The sequence below is a fragment of the Bactrocera neohumeralis genome, chromosome 4 (genome assembly GCF_024586455.1).
Source record: "Bactrocera neohumeralis isolate Rockhampton chromosome 4, APGP_CSIRO_Bneo_wtdbg2-racon-allhic-juicebox.fasta_v2, whole genome shotgun sequence".
NCBI classification, from domain to species: domain Eukaryota; kingdom Metazoa; phylum Arthropoda; class Insecta; order Diptera; family Tephritidae; genus Bactrocera; species Bactrocera neohumeralis.
This window is the reverse complement of record NC_065921.1, coordinates 5516860-5538306: the sequence shown is the minus strand read 5'-3', so window position 1 is coordinate 5538306 and position 21447 is coordinate 5516860. Positions and strand designations below refer to the sequence as shown.

Genomic DNA, 21447 nt, shown 5'->3' with positions numbered 1-21447 from the left:
TGAGAGATACCGGCACCGGCGTCACATGAACAGAACAATGCGCCATAATATGAAATTTATAGCGTTTATTATTAAAATGAAATTTGAACTTTCAACTCCATAACGGTGTAGTAGGCGGCGTGCATGGTGGGTGTCGCTGGCAGGCGTTGTACATGTGTAGAGCAGTAGGGAAGTGTATCATTGCTGTGGAGCCGTTGTCTAACTGCAAGCCCATAAGCTGCTGCGGTCGCCTGGGTTCGTGCTGGCTGATTTCGTAACGATTTTTGTTGCAAGTGGAGCATTGTTCGGGTTGCTCGGGCAGGATGAGCCACAATGTTGATGTTTAAATTGGAGATGATGTGAAACTGATATGGACAGCACCCGCAGCGTTGTAGGGCGAGACAGATTTTAGGTCCGAAACAATTTTGTGGAGGACAGTTGAAAATTATTAATCTGTTGTGCCGTTGTAATATGACATAAGGGGCGCTCGTAATGACAATGATATTGCACAAGTGATACTTTTGAATTTATAACCCTCTCGATACGAAATGGTGGCTGTAATCATTGTTATTGTAGGCGGCGGTTTCGAAATGAATTGATTTGTTTCTTTTGTTTTTTTTTTTTTGTATGAAAGTAATATTTAAATATGTGCGTGTGCCCAGTACACATTTGCCTGACATGCTCTTCTACATTGTCATCTCTCTGGCCATTTTATGAATATTGAAGGGAATGCGTGTATTCCCCAACTCCCACAGGAGACGTCATTATTCCACTTACCCGCCAGTTTATACACTTTTTAGCCGAAGTGAAACACTCGGGTGTTGGTATGCCGATTGTTTCCTTGGTACACTATTAAATATATAGATATTTTTTTGTTTTAAATTTGTCTAGCAAAGCATGTTTAAATTTTGATAGACATAAATTAAAATCTCTCTTTTTGGAATATGTTTTGATATACCATTGAACCAAAAACTCTTATAGAAAAGGTTATAAGCTCACTAGTTTAAGGGTTACTGTTAAGGATGAAAATATGTATGATTAGTGAAATATTTGCTCACTCCAAAGGCATGCTTTTTATTAGTTCAACAAGATCTTAATAAAGGCAAAAGTGCTTAAACAAATTGTGGTTCTTCAGAATATCTATAAAAGCTCTCGAATCTTAGTCAGTCTCTTAATCTTTATACCTTCGTTCTTATAGCAGCATAAAACCTTTCTCAAATCGTATGGAGGAATGTTGTTAAGATGTCAGTCTTAGGTCAATTGTAAAATCCAGGTGCGTCATCGTCTTTGAGCAATTTACCGTTATTTAATTTTTCACACATGCCGTTTTAATAATAAAACCTAATTGACTCTCTACTCCGATATTTTTCTACTCTCGCAACAAGTTGCCACAGAGTATAATAGTTTTTTTCTCCTAACGGTAGTTTGACACTTATAACTAATCAGGATAAATATAGAGTTATATATATATAAATGATCGGGATGACGATATGAGCCTGACCGCCTATCTAGGCAAACGATAGCTTGAGTAAAAATGAAACTTTGTTTACATGTCCCTTAGTACAATGTGAAGTTAGGACAGTGAGAAAATGTCTGCAACCAATTTAAACTTCATATATAATTTGATACATAACATGATAATGGATAATGTTCATCGCCTACTTTTCTTATAGCGACATTCCAAATTCAGTCTACAAATCAAATAGCTAAGCACTAAATTATGATATAAAGCAGTAATTAGGTGCAGAGCATCGCGGTGACAAGGGGCACCTGTGGGCAATTTTTTTTTAAAAGCAGGCGTGGCCCCGCCCTCTAACAAGTTTAATGTAGATATCTCCTATAACACTTAAGCTACAACAACCAAATTTACTGTGTACAAATCTCATATGAACTCTTACCTACAGTGGGATAAAATCGGAGAATAACCTCGCTCACTCCCCATATAACGGTACTGTTAAATGCTAATAAAATCAATAACTATATACGCCAGAGACATTAAATTTTACCACCGAGATGGTATGAGAAAGCTTTATGAGTGTGTAAATGGGATAAAACTTTGCTCCAATAATATCTTTAGTATGTGCCACCTATGTAGGTACCGGATATGTGGACCCCATTACTCATAGTTGTTGACTTTTGATCAAAAATGTTGGTCAATGTGTGATATATATAACTTAAATTAAAGGATAATCTTTATCTTATAATCGTATATCTGTATATCAAAAATAAGTTGAATCAGACCAATACTTTCGTTAGCCCCCATATACCTAATATAACTTTGGAGTGACTTTGTATTGCATATATCGGCCAATATGTGAGTTATTCCAATGAAACTAAGAGGGCGTGTTTTCCTCATAACAGTGTATATTTTTGACTAAAAGAGATAAATTTGAGCGAAAACTTGGCTTAGCCTCTATATACATAACTAATACCAGGATTTTCGAACATCCGGCTGACTTTACATTATATGATTCGTTTTACACTTTAAAGTAATTCCCAATCTTTGATTCTGGCAATTTGCAAGACTATAAAATGTTCGGTTGCACCCGAACGTAGCCTTTCCTTACTTGTTTTTCATATGACTTTTTACGAAGAAAAGCGGTCAATCTGGGTGTAATAATAATGCTATTGAAAGAACAGGCTTCTGGTGGTTATGTGTCGTTATGTTAAAAAGGGTTAAGTCAGGTACACGTAGTCTTTTTATATTCCCAACGTAAGAATCTTAAGCTTCCAGTTGGATTCTCGTATATCGGCGAATCTTAAGCATATTTTAGTGAAATTAAGTTATGTTATAATTCTGGATTTACTATAGGAATAGCAATCGGGCTCTTAATTACGCTAGCTCACATACTCATATACTCCATATAGTTACTTTTGTTATTCTGCCAGAAGCAATACCGAATATAAAAGTCAAGGTATGAAAACATGCTCTTGAGTACATTTCAGTAATGTCAAAAGTTTAGATAATTAGTTCAACCCGTTAATGTAATGGGGTAAAGTCAGCTTCACAGTTACTGTAATTCTATATATGCTCTTGCTCTCTTGAAAGATAGCCAACCCGTTTTGAGCCTTGATTCTAGGCAAAAAGAGCAAACTTTAGCGGATCCACTGCGACATAATCGGTTTAAGGGTTTGCTGAAGTCAAATTGCAGCGTCTGTTCACCAGAGGTGCAGGCGTCGATCTTGAAACAAGCGGCTCGCTATATAAATATGTATAAAACTACATACACTCGCCTAGCGAGGTTGTGCGCTATTCTTGGGACTCGCCACGTGGGAACCACTATCAATGAAAAATAAACAACAGCTGCCAATGGAAGCAGAGGAAGAGGAAGACCTTCACTCCGTGGCTGAGATTTGGTGGAGAAGTCCTTGCTGCACTTAGTACTAGAATTGGTGCCAAATAGCGAATAGAAGAAACGACTGGCACGCTGTTGTTAACTCGGCTATAGGCTTGTAAACGGTTTCTACGCTAGTAAAGAAGAAGAAGTATTAGTAAATGTAAATTTGGTGGATATGTTTTCCTAATTATCATGAGATTTAACCAATTTTATTGAATTAGGTCCATATGTTACCTTGGTCTAAGCTCCATTTTTTAATATAAAATATTTAAAAATTTCCCGTTCTCAGACTGACCATATTCTGGTATACGCATACCCCCGAGGTGCTGAGTGGGTGCTGAATTTTATAAGATTAAGTTTTGTAGACACCTGAAGATATTTCTCTGGCTGGATACATCCGACCTTTGTCCTTTCTTACATGTTTAATAATCAAATATATAATTTAGGATCTCACATAATCCTATTCCAATCCAACCACTGAGTACTATTGTGTATACATATATACGCACACACGTGGCGCCACTTTAGTGTCTGCCTAAATTTATAGCACTGCTTTCACAAACACACACAGCCGCAGAGGATGATTTAAGAAAATAATGAATACTTTAATACATACATTATGGCTGACTGCCAGTAAGTGCCTGCGTCAACGACAACGTAGACACACAAAATGTAATAAAATCCTTGCAGCCTCCTATAGGCGCACACATACATACATAAACAGCGCTTGAAAAATGTAAATTTATTTCACCTTAACATCTCACAATCTCCGCTGTGCTCCATTGTTTGTCTGCGACTACTAGTTGCTAGCGCTAGAGCACAGGTAAATACACACACACACACATACACAGGCCCACGCGCCAATGTTTTGAAACATCACGTTCAACGTCAACAACAAACAACACGTTCGCTGCCTTAGACCAGGCAGACGCAGCGTCAGCGCGCCGCATTGATAACGAGGCCATATTTTCAAAGTCATCACGCATGCGTTTTTTCATAAGCTCCGGCTGAAACAACACCATTTCGCTGCAAAAACAATGCCACAAGCGGAAATGTGAATTACGCGTGTGTTGTCACAGATGCCTGTCTGCCTGCCTGCCTGTGTGTGTATGTGTGCATCTATTCAAATGGGTTGCCTACAAGTCTGAGTCGTGGGTGTCATAGTCCTAGCCCTCGTTGGATGGTCGACCCGTTGACTGAACGTGCGACAGTCGACAGGGCGCAGTCACTGCTGCTGCTGCCTCACGCTCGTCGCCTGCTTGTGGATGAGATATGATAATCATAATGGCAAATTTGTGTTTGGCGAAATAAATAAATGGCTTTGTTATTGTGAGCGGGTGAGTAATTGTCAACGCCATTGTTGTTGCTTTTATTGTATTGCATTGTTGTTGTCGTCGATAACATCGCCATCGGCGTAACTTCGGAATGCCTGCGCCCTGCCAAAGCACACATTAACAAATATATCTTTAGGAACGTCTGCTTATACACAGACACACACACACGCACACATGCAGCCAATATACAATGCAAATACAAATATGAATTGTGGACAACGCGTTGCATAAATTTAGGCGTTTTGGATGGCTTTATTTCATAGAAGCTTTCTCAATGGCTTGTGGTGGCCGTGGTGTGGCAGCTTTTGTAGAGACCACGCCATCTTCTGTAGCTTGGACACTTCTACTCGTTCTTAGTGGGCACTCTTCAAGTTTTTATAAACACACTTACTTAGCTGATTTCCAGCAAGCGGACTGTGCGAAACGTTAAAGATTTTATTATTAAATGCTCTTCACAAGCCTACTTTTGTTATTCATTTGCCTCGTTTATGGCCACATAAATCACATCGAATGGGATTTGACTGCGCTCTTGAATGGGCCTTATCTTCGACGAGGAGTGAATAAACGAATAAATATGCCATCACTGTCATTGTGCATGACGGCTGGGCAAGTTATGAAAGGCGGCTTTCGAGAGTTTAAAGCTTTGGTTGTTGCTTTGAATATTTCTAAAGTTATTCTTATTATGAGAAAGAGCGATGAGAATCAGACTTAGCAATAAATATACATGAATTGCTTGTGGGCGGCATATAAGAGTTTGCTTTAAAAATATGTATTTCAACTTTTTTTTTAATATTTTATGTAAATAAATTATGTATTTTATTTCATTAGTGAAGGTTTTTCAAAGTTTCATTGTTCTGCTGTGCTTTTGTTGCCTTAAGCTATAGACAGACATACGGTGTCCGTACTACAATGTGTACTACAATAAAAGCTCAGTACCAAGTACCAGTATAGTGGCACCCACATGCCATGTTATGAGTTTGACACTCATCAGCTAATGTAAAATATTACAATAAACTAAGAGGAAGTAAATGAAAAGCAGAAAAATAAAGTCAAGTTGTTTATAGCAGCAAATAATCTTAAGATATTTTTATTCCATTGGGAGGAAAGGAAATATTTTACACCATAATCCACGTGCAACAAAAAGAAGCAACCAATTCAAAAAACTCATTTCAACAAAAGGGCTTTGCTGGCTTTTGCCAATTTTGTTTTTGATGTTCACTTTTATTTTGATTTTAAATATTTTTGGTAAATGTCAAAATGACAGAAAACAACACCACATAATTTCAATGGTTTCTTGAACCACATTGTGGTAACGAACTCCATTTGCTCTGGAACAAAAACGTAAAATGCGTTTGACACACTTATGGTTTCCGTAGTATACTACAATATATACTATATGTCTGCGTTTGGCATTAGATATGATATATTGTAGATTTAATTCATGGAATTATTAGTGATTTTGTTAAATTTGTTTTCGTTTATTTTTATATCTTTATTTTCATTTAATATTAAAAAATTTTAAAATATGAAACAAAATAACAGGCATGTTTAAAATGTTAATTCTGGTTTTGATGTAAACAGAGAAAAAATGTCAAAAACATATGGTATATTTCAATTAAACGCCTTCCTATCAACCCAACACATCCAAGCTTCAGTTTACGGAACAGTCATAAGCTTGATAAAATCTATTATCTAAAAATTGTTCAGCGATGAGGTTCTTTTCTGGTTAAATGGACATGTAAACAAGCAAACTTGCCGCATTTGAGACGGAGAGCAACCTGTAGAGATTCAGGAGCTGCCATTTCATCCAGATGTTGACCATCTGTCCATATTTACTGAAAAATGAGAACGATGATGGTGAGAATGTAACCGTCATTGGCGCCAAAATAACCAAATATTTGATTCCTGAAATTGAAGCTCATGATCTCGGCGACATTTAGTTTCAACAAGGCAGTGCCACTTCTCACACATCGCATCAAACAATGGATTTATTGAGAGAGCACTTCGGCGAGGAGATCATTTCACGTTTTGGGTCGGTGGATTGACCACCAAGATCGTGTGATATTACATCGATAGACTTTTTCCTGTGGGGATATGTAAAGTCTAAAGTTTATGCGGATAATGCCGCTTTGATTCAGGCCTTAATATATCCGAGGCAACAAAATTTAATATTTTTAGAGCTATGTTATTAATGCCTCTATAATTATTGGACAAAATTAAACTTTTTTCAAACAAAACTTAGACCAAGCTTACCGTCTTTAAAAATATTAAATTTTATCTTCTTTGTTTAAGTGGATCAAGTGAATCCCTGATTTAATATAGTTGTAAATATCTGGTAACGAATCTAGTAGAGGCTTAAAATGCCAATACCCAAATTGAGATGATTCACAATTTCTGCTAAAACACTTTTGAGGTAGCACTTTGTCTCCATAAATCCATAATTAGTTGATATATTAAACTTTGAATTGATATCTGCTTTCTCCTATGTTTATTATTTCTAAATTGAGGTTAACTCGATAAATATGTAAATTAACATGTTGATCGAGTTATAATACTTGAGTGAATCTGGAATGGCAGTTACACGTTTTAGGACTACTTTAGTTCCTCATTCACTCGAAGGCTTTGTTTACAAAATTCAGTTCGGTGGTAAAATGCTGATGTTGGGTTCAATGTCACCTAGATAAACTTAAAGAATTAGTCGCTTGCAGAATATACATATGTATGTTTAGTATGTCTAAGTGGTAGTACAAGTAGTATATAATTCTAATATTTAATCTTAAGGTTGGACTCTTCCGGTTTATGAATCATCTCTATATACGCTAGGCAATGTTTAACAAATATCAATTACACATTGTGTGAGAGAAGTTGTCGTGTTCTAGATCCGTCTGTAAATATAAGGTTGTATAGTTTCTTTATAAAGCTGAACATATTCCGTGTTGCTGGTAGATTGCTTGCGATATTGTTGTGTAACGCTGATACAACATGACGACAATGTCGTGGAAGGCGAAATTACTGAAGATTCAAACATTGTAGGGCTCGTAATTATCCCGAATTGTTTGGAAATGGTAAGAAAAAGCATAATGGTTGAGGGTTTGTTGTACCTGCGTGGACAGACATTGAAAATTGCTATTTACATTCATGAGTGTTAACTGGTTTCGGCATAGAAGCAACTTTGGTATGAGTAACAGTGTGTTATGTGTGGTCCTTTACAGAATATCTGGTAACCCCTTTTCTTTTAAAATAGCTTGAATTGGTGATATAATATTATATTTATTGATTATTTATAGTTTTCCTCAGCTTGCTGATAGAAAAAAGTGTTTTTGGACGATAAAGTGTTCATTGTAGAAAGAAAACACATTTATTTATTTTGAGTACAAGGAGCAGTAACAAAATAGTTCAAATAAAAATATCCATTAACTTGCCAAAATACATTTGACAAACTAGAACTTGCTAGAAATCGAACAAAGACGCTCTTAAATAAATAAATATTTTATGAAATAACAAACTACATATGCCGAGGAATATAGTACATGCATAGAAGATGTTGGTTGTTGATGCAGTTATTTTGCAGAAACTTGTAATTTAACACATTTATTTTTGGTATTTTTATATAATATATATTTGTACATACATAAGTAAATATAGACTGCATGTAGCAGGATATGTACATGTACGTTGGTCACCTAAAATGCGAAACAGCGTATCATTAAATAAAATCGAAACTCACTGCCAGTTATAATAACCAATATATAACCATTTTATAACCAAAACTCAAATTTTGTTTCATATGAGTGTATGATAACCTATAGATAACCACTTTATAACCAAAACTCAATATGTATGATAACCAATATATGTAACCAAAACTCAAATTTTGTTTCAATATGAGTGTATGATAACCTATAGATAACCATTTTATAACCAAAACTCAAATTTTGTTTCAATATGATAACCTATAGATAACCACTTTATAACCAAAATCAAATTTTGTTTCAACATGAGTGGTTTCTATTACATCGTTTTTTCTTCGCTTGTAAACTTATGAAAAGTGATGTTAGGTTATTTTGCATTTTAGGTGACGATATACTAGTATATGTATATATAGTACATACATATGTATGTATAAAAACGTCACAACAGTAAGCAAGATTGTCAACACCCCTCAAATTTGCTCAAGCATGCGAGCATATTGTACCTTTACATTACGTTTACACAGGTACAATATCCTAGTACAGTAGTATGTATAAATGTATGCATGTGTGTATGTTCCTTACTGTGCATTAGACCAACCACTTTCAAATTAGAAAACAAATTCTATGAACTTTTGCTTTCAACCAGCACATGTTGACGACTTTCAACACAAAGAAACACACACACATGTACGTATGCATTTACGTTGGACGTAAGCGCAACGTAACAGTTGCACAGCTGAAAAACACGGAACGGACGCACTCACTGAGTGCCAACAGCGATAAGATTGTGTTTTAATTATGCGATATGACGATATGACTCCATCTGACCAAAGGAAAGGAAAGTGAGCTCTCCAGTGCTTTCAATGAGCATAGCCATGAATGCAGAACTAGCAAATGAAGGGAAGCTAACGGTAAGTGTAAGTACGAGCACAAATGAGGTGACTGATGAGCGCACTATATAAACAGTACATATGTGTGTGTAGGTGCGTGTGTGTGTTTGTTTTGGCCATTTGCTTTACTTTGCTTGTTTAAATGCCAGCGAGCGCGCGCATTGAAATGTTGGCCCAAATGCTTTGGGGGATGTCCATCAAGTTGATATCAGCTGTTAGTGGCCATTAGACGCGTTGACGTCGACAGGATATTTATATCAGCACATTTGTTTTTGTTGTGTTGGTTTTTTATTTCACCTCCCCCGCACTTTCTACGCTCACCGCCGCGGTTTTGTCCATAAGTGAGCCATAAGTGGTAGACTGTAAATCTAAATTTTTGTCCATTTTGGTTCCATTCACTGATTTCAATTAGTGCCACACTTTTTACCGTTAAACGCGCAGAAAATGTGGAGGAAGCATTGTGGCAAGGCGCGTGTTCGCATTTTTTCTTAGAACCGGGAAATTTATTTCACTTTAGCAAGCTTTGCGATCAAACGCAGTTAACATTAACGTAATTGCACACACACACATTTGTGCAACAACAATAATACTAAAATAAACAACTACAGATTTGACTTGGCTACGCGCTGACACCACATAGCATTTGGCTGACGCATTACAAATATTAAATGGCCACGTTGGTGTCGGCTGTAGTGAGCTTGCCCTTTTTTCAGCGCTTATCAACGCATACTTCAACACACACAAGCACAATTGCATATGCGTGTGTTTGTGTTGGCGGTTAGTCACGCAAATGTAAATCTGCTGTAAAAGGACATTATTGCAGGAAATATTTGCTCAGTGCGCTTCGTTAGCGAGCGTGTGAAGCGCGCTAGTTGAGCGTGGTGTGGCGTAGTGTGGCGTGGTCGAGCATATTTATCGGCGCGTAAATGCCTCAGCTCGAGTGTGGCGAAGCATATTAAAATGACGCTCTCATTTAGCATGTAAGTGCATATGTTTTAGTGGCATATACATGTGTGTGTGCGCTGGTGAAGCATTTCAAGTGATGGCGCTGTATTTGATAACGCTGAAGTGGGTTCAAGGGGCGGCAGGCGTTTCAGTAACGTTAGACGCGCATTAGAATAAACAAGCTTGTTTGCCCGTCTGTATGTGTGCGCATTTGTATTTAACTATGTAAATAACGGCAGATAAATATGTAAATCTGTGTAGTCCATTCATGGCAGCGAATAAAGTGCTGAACAGTTGTTGTTTGCTTTAATAAGGCGTTTGGTCAAAGGCGGCGAAGTAAATATGTATGTAGGTCGCAGAGTAAAAGTAAAAGGATAATAAATCTTAAGGAAGCAAAATTAAGTGGATATCTTTTGTTGGCAATAAAGTGTGCTTTTATGTTATATGTGGGCTATCCATTAACGGTAATATTAATTTCATTTACTTATTTTAGTTCTTCTATTTAGTGTTCTGTTGCAAAAAATTTAAATTGAATTAGAGCATTGAGCTTATTGCAAATATCATTATTAATTAAAGTATGTAAGTAGCTAAACAAGTAATAATGTGGACGACGTTGATGTTTTCCTCTAATAACAATGATGTACATATAGTATACCTTTTTTGGTGAAGCTTATATGACAGATGCTATAAGGGAGCAAAGTCGAATATTCGAAGAAAAAAATAAAAAAAATGATATCTAAACAATTCTAAACTTCTCAAAAATAAAGGATTCCTTAAAAAACTTGATTTTAATCGGTTTGTACGACAACTATGTGCATATATGCTATAGTAATCCGATCTCAAAAATTCCTTTGTAGATTGCTTTGTTGTGTTAGACAATAATCCAGGCCAAATTTCTTGTAGATACCTCGTCAAATGAAACGAGTTAGAGAATAGAGCTATCGGTGGTTCTAACAAAGAAAAAGATGTTTGCAAAATTTCAGATCTATATCTCAAAAACTGTGAGATCAGTTCGCCTATATACAGACAAACTAATATGACTAAGCCGATTCAACTTGAAAAATTATAGTCCCATTGCCTTTTTATAGCGCTACTACGAAATGATACCAGCTTTGGATCGTTTTTCAGGTATTTAGCATTTTCCGAGAAAAATTATCACAGTTATGTATTCCATCGGAAATTAGAGATTGCCAAGAAGAAAATAATTATTTATTCTTTTTTAATCAGAACTTTTGGACGTGAGTATTTTTGCTTTAAAATTAGATTTTTTCACTTTTAATCGAAATAAGATTTCCTCCTTTTATTTTTAAATAAAAAAATACGTAAGAGAATAAGTTTACACCAAATTTCGTGGAAGGAAAAATTTCTTTAACAAAATAAAAAACCCAAAAGCTTTGTTATATGAATTTTGCACATAAATTTTGAGGTTATGTTAAAAGAATATATAAAAAAGTCATATAACTTTTCATTAATTACAACATTACCTTATAATTTTTTTCTGTAGAACTCATAGTGTTACCAGAAAACGAGAAAAACTGTTTTTATCCCTATAAAATTCTACCAGGACCTCTCTTTCTTTCCCGCTACAACTAGTCGTCAACCGCCCGTCAACTATTTTTTTTTTATTATTCGTTATTTTATTTTTCGTCTCCGATGGCTTTCAGCATACTATGAATAATTCTCTTTTTTTATCATATTCAAAGGCATTTGAATTAGCCTAATGTACCAAATTACATAATTGTCCACATTTGGTGTTTAGGTATGCCACTTAGCAGATTTTCGATTAAAAGTATTGTGTTGGCATAGCTCCCATCTGCAATATCAAGTTCACCGCAGTGCTATAGAGCACTTGTATATACTAAGTTTCGTTCGAAAGTCAACACTCTTGTCATCCTGATCATTTATATATACATAATTCTATATCTATCGCTATTAGTTATTAGTTTAGTCGTATACAAAACTAACCGTACTCTGGAGCAACAGAAATTTTGAAGATAATCATTTAAGATTCTCGTTCTCGATAATAGTATATTGAATCATAAAATCGATTAATGCCAAAAAATAGGTTTTGCTTAAAATGGTAGTTTTGAGACTGCATCTGTACTTTTTTTGTTTGAACGCAAAGATTTGGTTTTACATTTAGTAAGAAAAAAATATTAAACATTTTCGGCATATTTCGATGAAGGAAACCGTACTCTTGGTGTCAAATTTTCGAATTTGTTGGCATTAAGAAATATTATTGGCCTATTTTTCTTCAACGACAGAACCACACTATCAAGGAAAGAAAGAACCACATAAGTTTGGAGTGTGGTTATGATAAGCTGTTAGATTGTTGTAAAAAATAGCTAAATTGTTAAGAAGCACAACTTAAATCGGCGCTGAAAATAATACTTAGATGCCGGAACGTTCGATTCGCCACTTCTCTGTTCTCTGTTGAAATGACTTAACTATCTTCTTTTATCTCTTAACTCTTTGATCTATGCTAGTTGTTTGTTGGATACGGCAATCTAAGAATGATAACGAACACAACTTGTGTTGTGTTTACAATTTTTCTTATACAATCCTTAAGAGTTTGAATCAAAAAATAATAACTCAGAATAATAATACGCAACAATTAAGTTCAACGCCGTAATCACCCAAGTCCATTAACTTATGTCTTGCTAAATGTTGTTTAAATTTTTATCTTCAAGATATTAACAGTAAGGGTCTAAACTGCCACGAAAGCCGGATTAAATTTAATTTCAAGACAAAAGAAAAAACTGTAAACTGTTTCATGCAGGATTTTTAATAAGAATATAATGTCAAGCGTTTCCCTACTACTAGTAGGCCCCCTACTAGTGTTGGAGGTAGACTTAACCTAGAATCTCATCGGAAATGGCCCAAGGAGGAAAGTAAAAATTATTTTTGAACATACTCTGTGGTAACTTGTCAGAGCCATATTCCAATATACTTAGGTCTAATCAAAGTTCAGATTTCAGAAATTATTACTTATTTTTAGGCTTTGAACAAGCAGATTCAACAAATAAAGGCATAATAAAAAATCATAATGATAACATTCTCTCAAACAAACAATTTTAATCAGTAATATAAGTGTTAGAGTCCAACCAAAAAAGCTACTAAAACGTCACGACCTTGAAAAGTTGAGTCAGATATTTACTAAGGCTTGGTTAACACCGAAAAGTCAACTGAAAATCGGTTTTTATTTTGGATAATTATTTAAAACTTTTTCTTATGAAAAAGTGGAACAGTCTTTAAAACATTGAATAAAATTCAGTAGAGCTACATTAAACAACTTGGTTCATCGAGAGCTTGAATAATAAAACTTTTGATTCCTTCCGAATAATCCAATAATCGTATATTTCCAGCTTCTTATTAAACATTTTTATTTAATTTAGTGAATAATGGTAAAAGTGAGTTACCTTTTAATAGCAAAATCCAATTTGAAAAGCGCAGCAGTAACTCTTCTTAATTTAAATCTACGCTGACGACATTATGGAATCACATTTCACAGGGTGTGAGTTCAAAGCGAAAAGGATTATTAAAGGTATATGAGGAGCAGAAATAAAAATATGTAACGGAAGTTCTCAAATGTTGCTAATGCTTATGGTTTGAACTCTTAAGTCGCTTTTGGGTTCATACATGAAGTTATATGAGATAGATAAGTACATGTGGGTTATAGAGTGAGTATGGTAATATATATGCAAAGCAGGGTGCCACCAAAAACAGTGAAAGCGAAAAGAAAGAAGTAGAACTGGCGCAAACTGTTTATGCTGTTTATGAAAAACACATTAAATCCTTACTTATCAAAATGCAATCAGCTTAAATGGTGTTGCGGTCGCCAACCCGAACGCCCGAACGCCTGAGCACAGTTGAATGGCTGAGCAGCTTACGCGCCAGACTAGCTAACTGCCTGACCGGCTGACACGTTTGACACGCTGACACGCCGACGCGCTAACGGCTGCTTCGCTCTGGGCCGTACGGATAACTGTTATTGTGGACGTCCGCTTGAATATAATCTAGCTGAAGCGTTGGTGTGTCGTCGTAGAGCTGCTCTCGACCGAAATTGATGTGAAATGATATCCTACGACAAGAACATTCCGCATAAACCGCATATATGCGCATATAACTGTATAAATAATACGTGTATATATCCTTTTTGGTAATTCGACACGCTCACAATTTACACGTATCACTAGTCAAGCGGAGGAGTTGGTTCGAGGATAGGCTTACGCTTGCAAAGGCCAAGTGCGGCGTCACATACAATATATGCACAATATATCACCAACACCTACACATACACATACACTTTCGCACTAACAAAATCAAACGCGCACGATTTCACACACTTGAATTTCCATATATTTGTACATATGTGTGTATGTGTGTGTGATGCTTTGGTGTCAGCGCGCTTTTGGGCGCTTTTCATAGTTGTATACGCAGCGCGCACAGACAGACACAATAACTGGCAAAGGACTAACGTAACAGAGTAACTGCTGAAAGCGGAGACGCACACAAAAGATCTGCAGTTGGGAGCGTTGCACGTTTGGGGTTTGGAGTTAAGGCACCGCCGAACGCGCCATACATACAGCTAAAGGAATTTTTACTTTATATTTACTCACTTTTGTTGTTGTTGTTATTATTACAATGTCGCTTTTGCTTAAGCGCACTTATCCCGGTGATTTTGCACTTTCAGCATTTCCACGGGATAATATTTCAACTAGCCTTAACAGCAAGCGTTTGTGCTGCGCCCGCCGCCTGCGTTAACACTGCCGCCTTCAAATGTGTTTTGTTGGCTTCTCAAAAAAACTTTTAACTTTGTTGTTGGTTGGAACAAAGACATTTGCTTGTTAGTGTCCTTTGCATGGCGCGCGACCAAGCATTGTATTCGGAGACTTTCAACACTCTTCTAATCCTTTTAATAATCTACTATTGTTAGCGCGCGCGGCGTCAAATCGGTTTTTTCTTGCTCCTGTTACAAATGGGTAGGGATGCTTTTGTTGTTGTTTTTGCTGTTGTTAAAACCACAGTAACAGCATGACAACAGAAACTTTTTATGACACTTTAATGAGGCGTGAGCAGCGACTCGCGGCGAGTTGGCTTATGCGTAACGCGGTCGCGCGTAGCTAATGCAGTGGCGCTTCGTGCGGATTGCTGCGCGTTGCCAGTCGGAAGTTAGTTAGTGGAATTGGCTTATATTATACCGATATGGTTGTGCAGTTTTTGTGTTAGTAATGGTGTGCGCACTTGGCAACTCATTAATATGCACGCGTGATAGCAGCGCGCATTGTTCGCACTCTTTTGACAGGTAAAGTTGCAAAGCTCTTGAACGGTGGCGCGGATAGTGATTACAGAGCAGCGCGCCGCGTTAGCGTTTTACTTAAGGAACAGCAACTTAAAGGCGCACGTACACTTTTTACAACAAGCTTTAAGCTGAGAGCAAACACTTTAAGCGGATTAAATTTTTCGCTCCGTTTAATTGCAATTTGTATATCTTAATAACACCAAGGCTGGATGCGCGTCCAGCGCTTTCTGTTACTCTTTATTTTCACTCTTTTCTTAACTGTGTTAAGCCGTCGATTGTTTGTTGTTGTAATGGAAAATTGCAAACAGAACGCGCACGTAATGGATTATCAGTGCTGACATTGACAGCGACAACGATGAGAAGAATGCACGTCGCTAAGTGAGAACCGCTGAATAGGCCGGTTTGCGGGCGCGGCACGACGCGAAGCCTATAAACAAAGCACACACGCGCACCGACTGTTTACGCGATTGTTACAGCGCGCACTTCAAACCGCCTCGAGATGAGTGCCGAACGTGTGACCGGAAATTAAAGAATTTGTTTCAGGACTGGGAAGATTAGCTGAGGATTGAAAAGAGCAGCGTTCGGAGTTAGACCAACACAGTTAGTTGTGTTTATGTTTGGAGTTGTGCAAATACCGGCTCTTTTATTTCGATCTCTGCTTCTTCTTCACGTCACTCAATTGCAAACACACAATTTCTTCTTCTTGTTCGTTTGCTTGCTTACCGTGTTGCGCTTATCGTTCACCAGCGCACCGTCTACCGCTCAACGCGAATGCCAAAGTACGACTGAAACCGAGCTGCAACGGTTAACAGCTCGGCAGGATATCAGTTTACAAAATGTTGAGTTGGCTTTCACAAATTGTTTACATAACGAAAGCCACCACAGCGCACCGCCGCCCGCCGCGCGTTCTCTAACACCCCATCAAACGCGAATTGCAAACTAATAACATTGCTATGCTAACAAGCGCGCTCGCTAGCGCCTCGTGTGGGCACATGCGCCGCGCAAGCCGGTCTCTGCACAAACAGAGAGCCACTGTTTGCTATTTTGATGCGAGAGCGCAACACAAATAAGCTCTACGCAAAGGACAACAAAGAGCACAGTATTTGCAAGGCATTCCTTTGAATCTACAACAACTCACACGCACACACGCGCATATCCACACAGCCGTAGAATGTGCGGCGCGCATATGGCGACTGCAGGACACATGTCACTAGGACATTAATGGCTCTACAAGCCCACTCATACCAACGCACTAAATGAGGTGTAAGTGTGTGTATTTGTCAGCTTTACTTGCTGGCAGCTCACATTCGACCAAAAGTGTTGTCAATTGGCACGTCTGTGGCTGCGTTATGTTGTTGGCTAGTCAGTTCAGCCGTCACCGGCAGTCAGCATGTGTCCGTTTGCGGGCCAGGATGTGCTGCTGATGCTGCTGCTGTCATTTTTCTCTGGCTCTGGTTGCGCCTGCTGCTTGCAGTGTGGTCGTGTGGACAATGCTGCAGTTGCTGTCTCGAGGAGGCGGCTGTGCTTAGGTTGCTCTTGGGAGTTCAGCAACTGTAGTCAGTTGACTTAAATGTACATTTGTTATTCATAGCGGTATTATGATTTGCGTAAAGACTTTGTTTCTATAAGAACAGGCTGTTCTACTTCATTTTCATAGTTTAAGCCAAATAATGTGCACGCTTAATAAAAGCTTAGATAGAAGCTAAAAATACGACAAATGATTTTCTTTTCTTGATTTGCTTTGACTTAGCTAAGTTTCAAACCCCAGACGTGGTTTTTAGGAAGAAATAAAGAACTGTCTGTTGAGTTTTATTTTTATGATCATAAAAACATCTGGTATGGGAGTATTATCTGGCACAATTTCTAATTCAATATTATCTGGCGCTCCTGGTGCCTATTGTTTTGTTGGTGCTGAGGCCAACTAAGTTAATATCTGAACCGTGAAACCCAATTAACCCTGCTATGCATAGCTGCTGATGAATACTTTAGGAGCTCGCAAAACGCTTACGAGCTGATAATCAAAATTGTTTAGTTAAAACCATGTTCTCGCTCTTACGTTCAATATTCCTTAGAAATCTTAGAAATTCGTCTAACTTGATATTTCTGTACTCGAAAGCTGGAAATCTCTTTAGGAAAAATATAAAAAAAACTTATTGGATTTCTTTATAATTGTAAACTTAACCCAGCTCATAAGGATTTGGAGGGCCGGAAGAGGTCGCCTAAAAAAGGAAAGAATGAGCAAATCCAAAGTGAAAACGATGCTCATTGTCTTTTTTGACATCAGAAGACATCGTCCATCATGAGTTTGTTTCCCCTGGACAAACCGTCAACACCAAGTTTTACGGAGTCCTCAAGAGACTCAAACGAAGGGTCAATCGGGTCCGACAAAACAACGTAGCCGATTGGAAGTTGCACCACGACAACGCCCCGGCTCACACCGCCTTTCTAATGAACAGCTACCTAACCAAAGCCGGCATCCTAATGCTTCTGCAGCCGTCCTACATTACAGATGTTGCCCACCGGACATTTTTTGTTTCCTAGCCTAAACAGGCCGATGAAAGCCAAGCATGCACCTCGGCTGTCAAGGTTATTTCGGACGCTTTCAATGATTGGAAATTGCGTTGGCAGCACTGCATCGACGCAGAAGGAGCCTTTTTTGAATGTTTTTAAATAATTCAATAAATTTTTTTAAATCGACTGAGTCCTACTACTTTCCGGACAACCCAATATGCTAAATAAAAAAAAAGGATTTTATAAATCACTTTAGGTTGATGGATGTATGAAGTACAAAGGAAAATCGTATGAGAGAATTGCTTGATTGACCTACCTCTATATAGAATAATGGGAATATATAACTAAACTATAGTGAACATGTGCCGAGAGACTTTAATGGGTTTCCTAATAATTTTCTATCCAAATTTGATCTGGTATATTTTAGATGGCTTTCGGAACAATTTACGATCACGTGACACACTTTATAGGACTGTCATCGGATTAAAAAACTTTTACAACTATCCAGAAAACAATGTCTTGATGACTTCTAGTACCTACAGTACTTAAAAATCATCTACAGTTCGGCTGAGGCTATGCATTACTAGTAAAGCCTATAAGTCTACCAGCCTGTCGCCATAACTCAGAATTTGTTTGTGTATGCTTTTCGGTGTTTGCGGTTGCTATCAACCAAGTGTTACAACTGGCAACGCTGTTGATAGGAGAGACCGCCTTACTCCATAACGACTGCTAACTCCAAGCCATACACACTTGCATACGACGTTGAAGCCAATCTAACCACTTGCATCGTCACGCTTCCATGGTTTTCACTTTGCCCATTTCGGTTCAACATTTACAGCTGCCGACGAAAGCCCAACAAAAACAGCACGAACATGCCGTCAGCTGAGCAAACTTCGGCTGAGCACTGAACTCAGTCTGGCTGAGGTGGAAATGAGAAAACTTACCGCAGGATATGTTTGCGCTGCTATACTACGCTCGCTTGCTGTCTTGCCGGCCGACCGACCAAACGACCGACCGAAGTCTAGCATGGCTGGCTGCGAGTTCGTTGCGTCTGGCGAGACTACGTCCGTGCGACGCGGACTGCTTGCTTGCTTGCTGTGTTGATTGCTGCTGTTGGCCTAACTGCTGGTTATTGTTGCTCTTGTTGTTGGCGCTTCATAAATGCAACTGTTGCGCATTTTTTGCTATTGTTTGGCGCTTTTGTTGATTTTCCCTCGCTCGATTTTTTTTGTCGCTTCCTCCTTTTATTTCATTGCGTTTCAGGTGTTCGCAAGGATTGCGGGTTTGAGGTGGCGCTTCATTGTAGTTGTTGTTAACTTGCTCCTTTGCTTTGTGTTTAAGCAGGCAGTCGCACAGTTTGAGTGAATTCGCTAAGGCGTGTTGCCGACGGCGGCTTGCGTGCTGCGCTAAAAGGCGTGCTTCTTACAGTTGTGGGGAGTTTTGTATGCGGCGGATGCGTGGCACTTGGCGCTTGACGGCTGCAGGTGGCAAGTAACCGCAAGTCAATTTTATGTACTTTCCGCCAATGCTATGCCATGCATTCGCTTAGGCATTGCTGCTGGGGACGGTGGGTAGGAAGGCGCGTGTGTGCTTTTCAGCAGCTGTCTTTGTGAGTTCATTGTGTTCGCGCAATATTATTATCATATATTTTCGAGCTGTCTTGCAATGCGCCTTCGCTACAATTGCGCGCTGCCTTTGTATTTACTAACTGTGTTGCACGTCTGCAACGCCGTCACCGCCGCCGCCGCCCTAACGATATTCAAATATTGCTTTCGACGCGGCGCGCTCACCTCAGCGTTTTGCCAAATGACTCAGTTGACGCTCGTGCACATGCTAATGTCCTTTATGCAGCTTGACGCAGCTTGCATGTCACCTTTGAAGTTGCTAACAAACGGCGGCGGTGGCACCTCCAACCGGCGCTAAATCGTTTTGGTCTGTCAGCTAGTTTCTTAGCGGCGCGCTCGTAAATATTCATTCACTTCATCTAAATCACTTTTCCTTTTCTTCTGCTGGCACTTTACATTTCCTTTCCTTTCTTTTCCCTTCCTTTCCTGTGTGGCCACCGTAGCACACGCTGACTTTTTAGCGAATTTTTCAAAACCATATTTTATTAGTGACAATTTTCCAGCGCAACCCGGGTTCGGCGCGCACCCTGCGGAGTAAATTCGAAATAAAGAAAAAGTTATGCAACAAAAAGGGAAATGAGTTGAAAGAAAAAAATACATCAAAGCTGGCGATTTCCTTGAAAATTGGTGACGAAAACTTTTCTGCTGTCCAGCGCCATTTTTCTATGTACCGTTAAGCCCACCACTACTTCGAGCGCCTGGCTGGTTTTTCGAGACTCTTGTTCTTCACTTATCGCCTTTGCGACTGTCGCACGTTCGCTTGAGTTGATTTGCCGGAAAATGTCCGTCAATTAAAATTTTAATGAAATAACTTCAGTGCCAGAATCGTGTGTTGGTCTGGGTGCAAATTGGCATGGCTCTGGTACCTTGGTAGTATGGGTGCCAGGGAAAAAACTTGCTGCTATGACTCGTCGAATCGATCGCTCACACCATTTTTTGCATTTGCGTGCTTCACATTCAACCCCCATCCCATGCGCTTCGCTGCCAATCAACACTTTTAACTTCTTAAGTGATTATTTCTCTTTTTATAAATTCATACCCTCTCTGTGCTGCGTCTACAACTGACTTTTTCCGATCAATTTTAATTTTTGTTACAGTCTCGTGTTGTTCTTATCATTAAGTTTGCGCTATAGCAACCGTTATTTCGCCCTTATTCCGGTTTTTTTATGCACGGTGTTGTTGTTGTTTTTTTCTTTTTTGTCACCGTTGGCGTAGCTGTTGCTGGCCGGCGCTGCGAACTCCTGTGTTGCCGGTGTCGAGAAGTACTAAATTAAAATTGAAGAAGTTTAATTAATTTAGCAGCTTGTCAGCAGCAGCATTCGGTTGGTGTGTGATACAAAAACAACAAAAAAAAAAAAAATAAAATCGTTACAGTATAAAACCAATAGAGCGCAAAAACAAATAGCAATGCTAATAGCTCCGTTGCGTAGAACATTTTGCACTCCTCTCACCCCACCTTTAACTCCCGCGCCATAGCTATTTATTCAAATCTGTCGCATATTAGGCAGCAGTCCACCACACCGCACCAGCTGGCTTGTTGTCCGCCACAGTTGTTATAATTTGCTTTTGAAACGTAAAAAATGCAAATAGCCTCGAACGAGCTTGCGTTTTTGGTCTGTGGCTGAATCTGTGCTGAACTTCTAATGTCTCTTTTTTCCTAAATCAGTTTGGCGTTCATTTGCACGGTCTATTTTCCGGTTTTTTCTGCTTTTTTTTAATTTTATGCCCTCCAAATTAAAAGCGTATTTAAAACTTGTCAAGTGTATTTGCCAAGGGATTACAAATCCGTAATAAATAAATATTTTTTCACTGTGACAAGGGTTTGTTTAAC

General features: G+C 38.5%; 1 protein-coding gene across 2 annotated transcripts in view; it reads right to left on the bottom strand.

Annotated features, from left to right (window-relative positions):
• The window catches only part of LOC126757654 (tyrosine-protein kinase RYK), a 122905-nt gene extending 106664 nt beyond the window's left edge, over positions 1-16241 (bottom strand). The window contains exon 1 of one of the 2 annotated variants that reach the window (XM_050471730.1): positions 14798-16241. The gene's annotated coding sequence lies outside the window, so the exon portion shown is untranslated. Of the gene's footprint in view, positions 1-13978; positions 14755-14797 lie in introns of those variants that run through there. The other variant, XM_050471731.1, reaches the window with a different exon arrangement.
• Positions 16242-21447: the final 5206 nt, after the last annotated feature.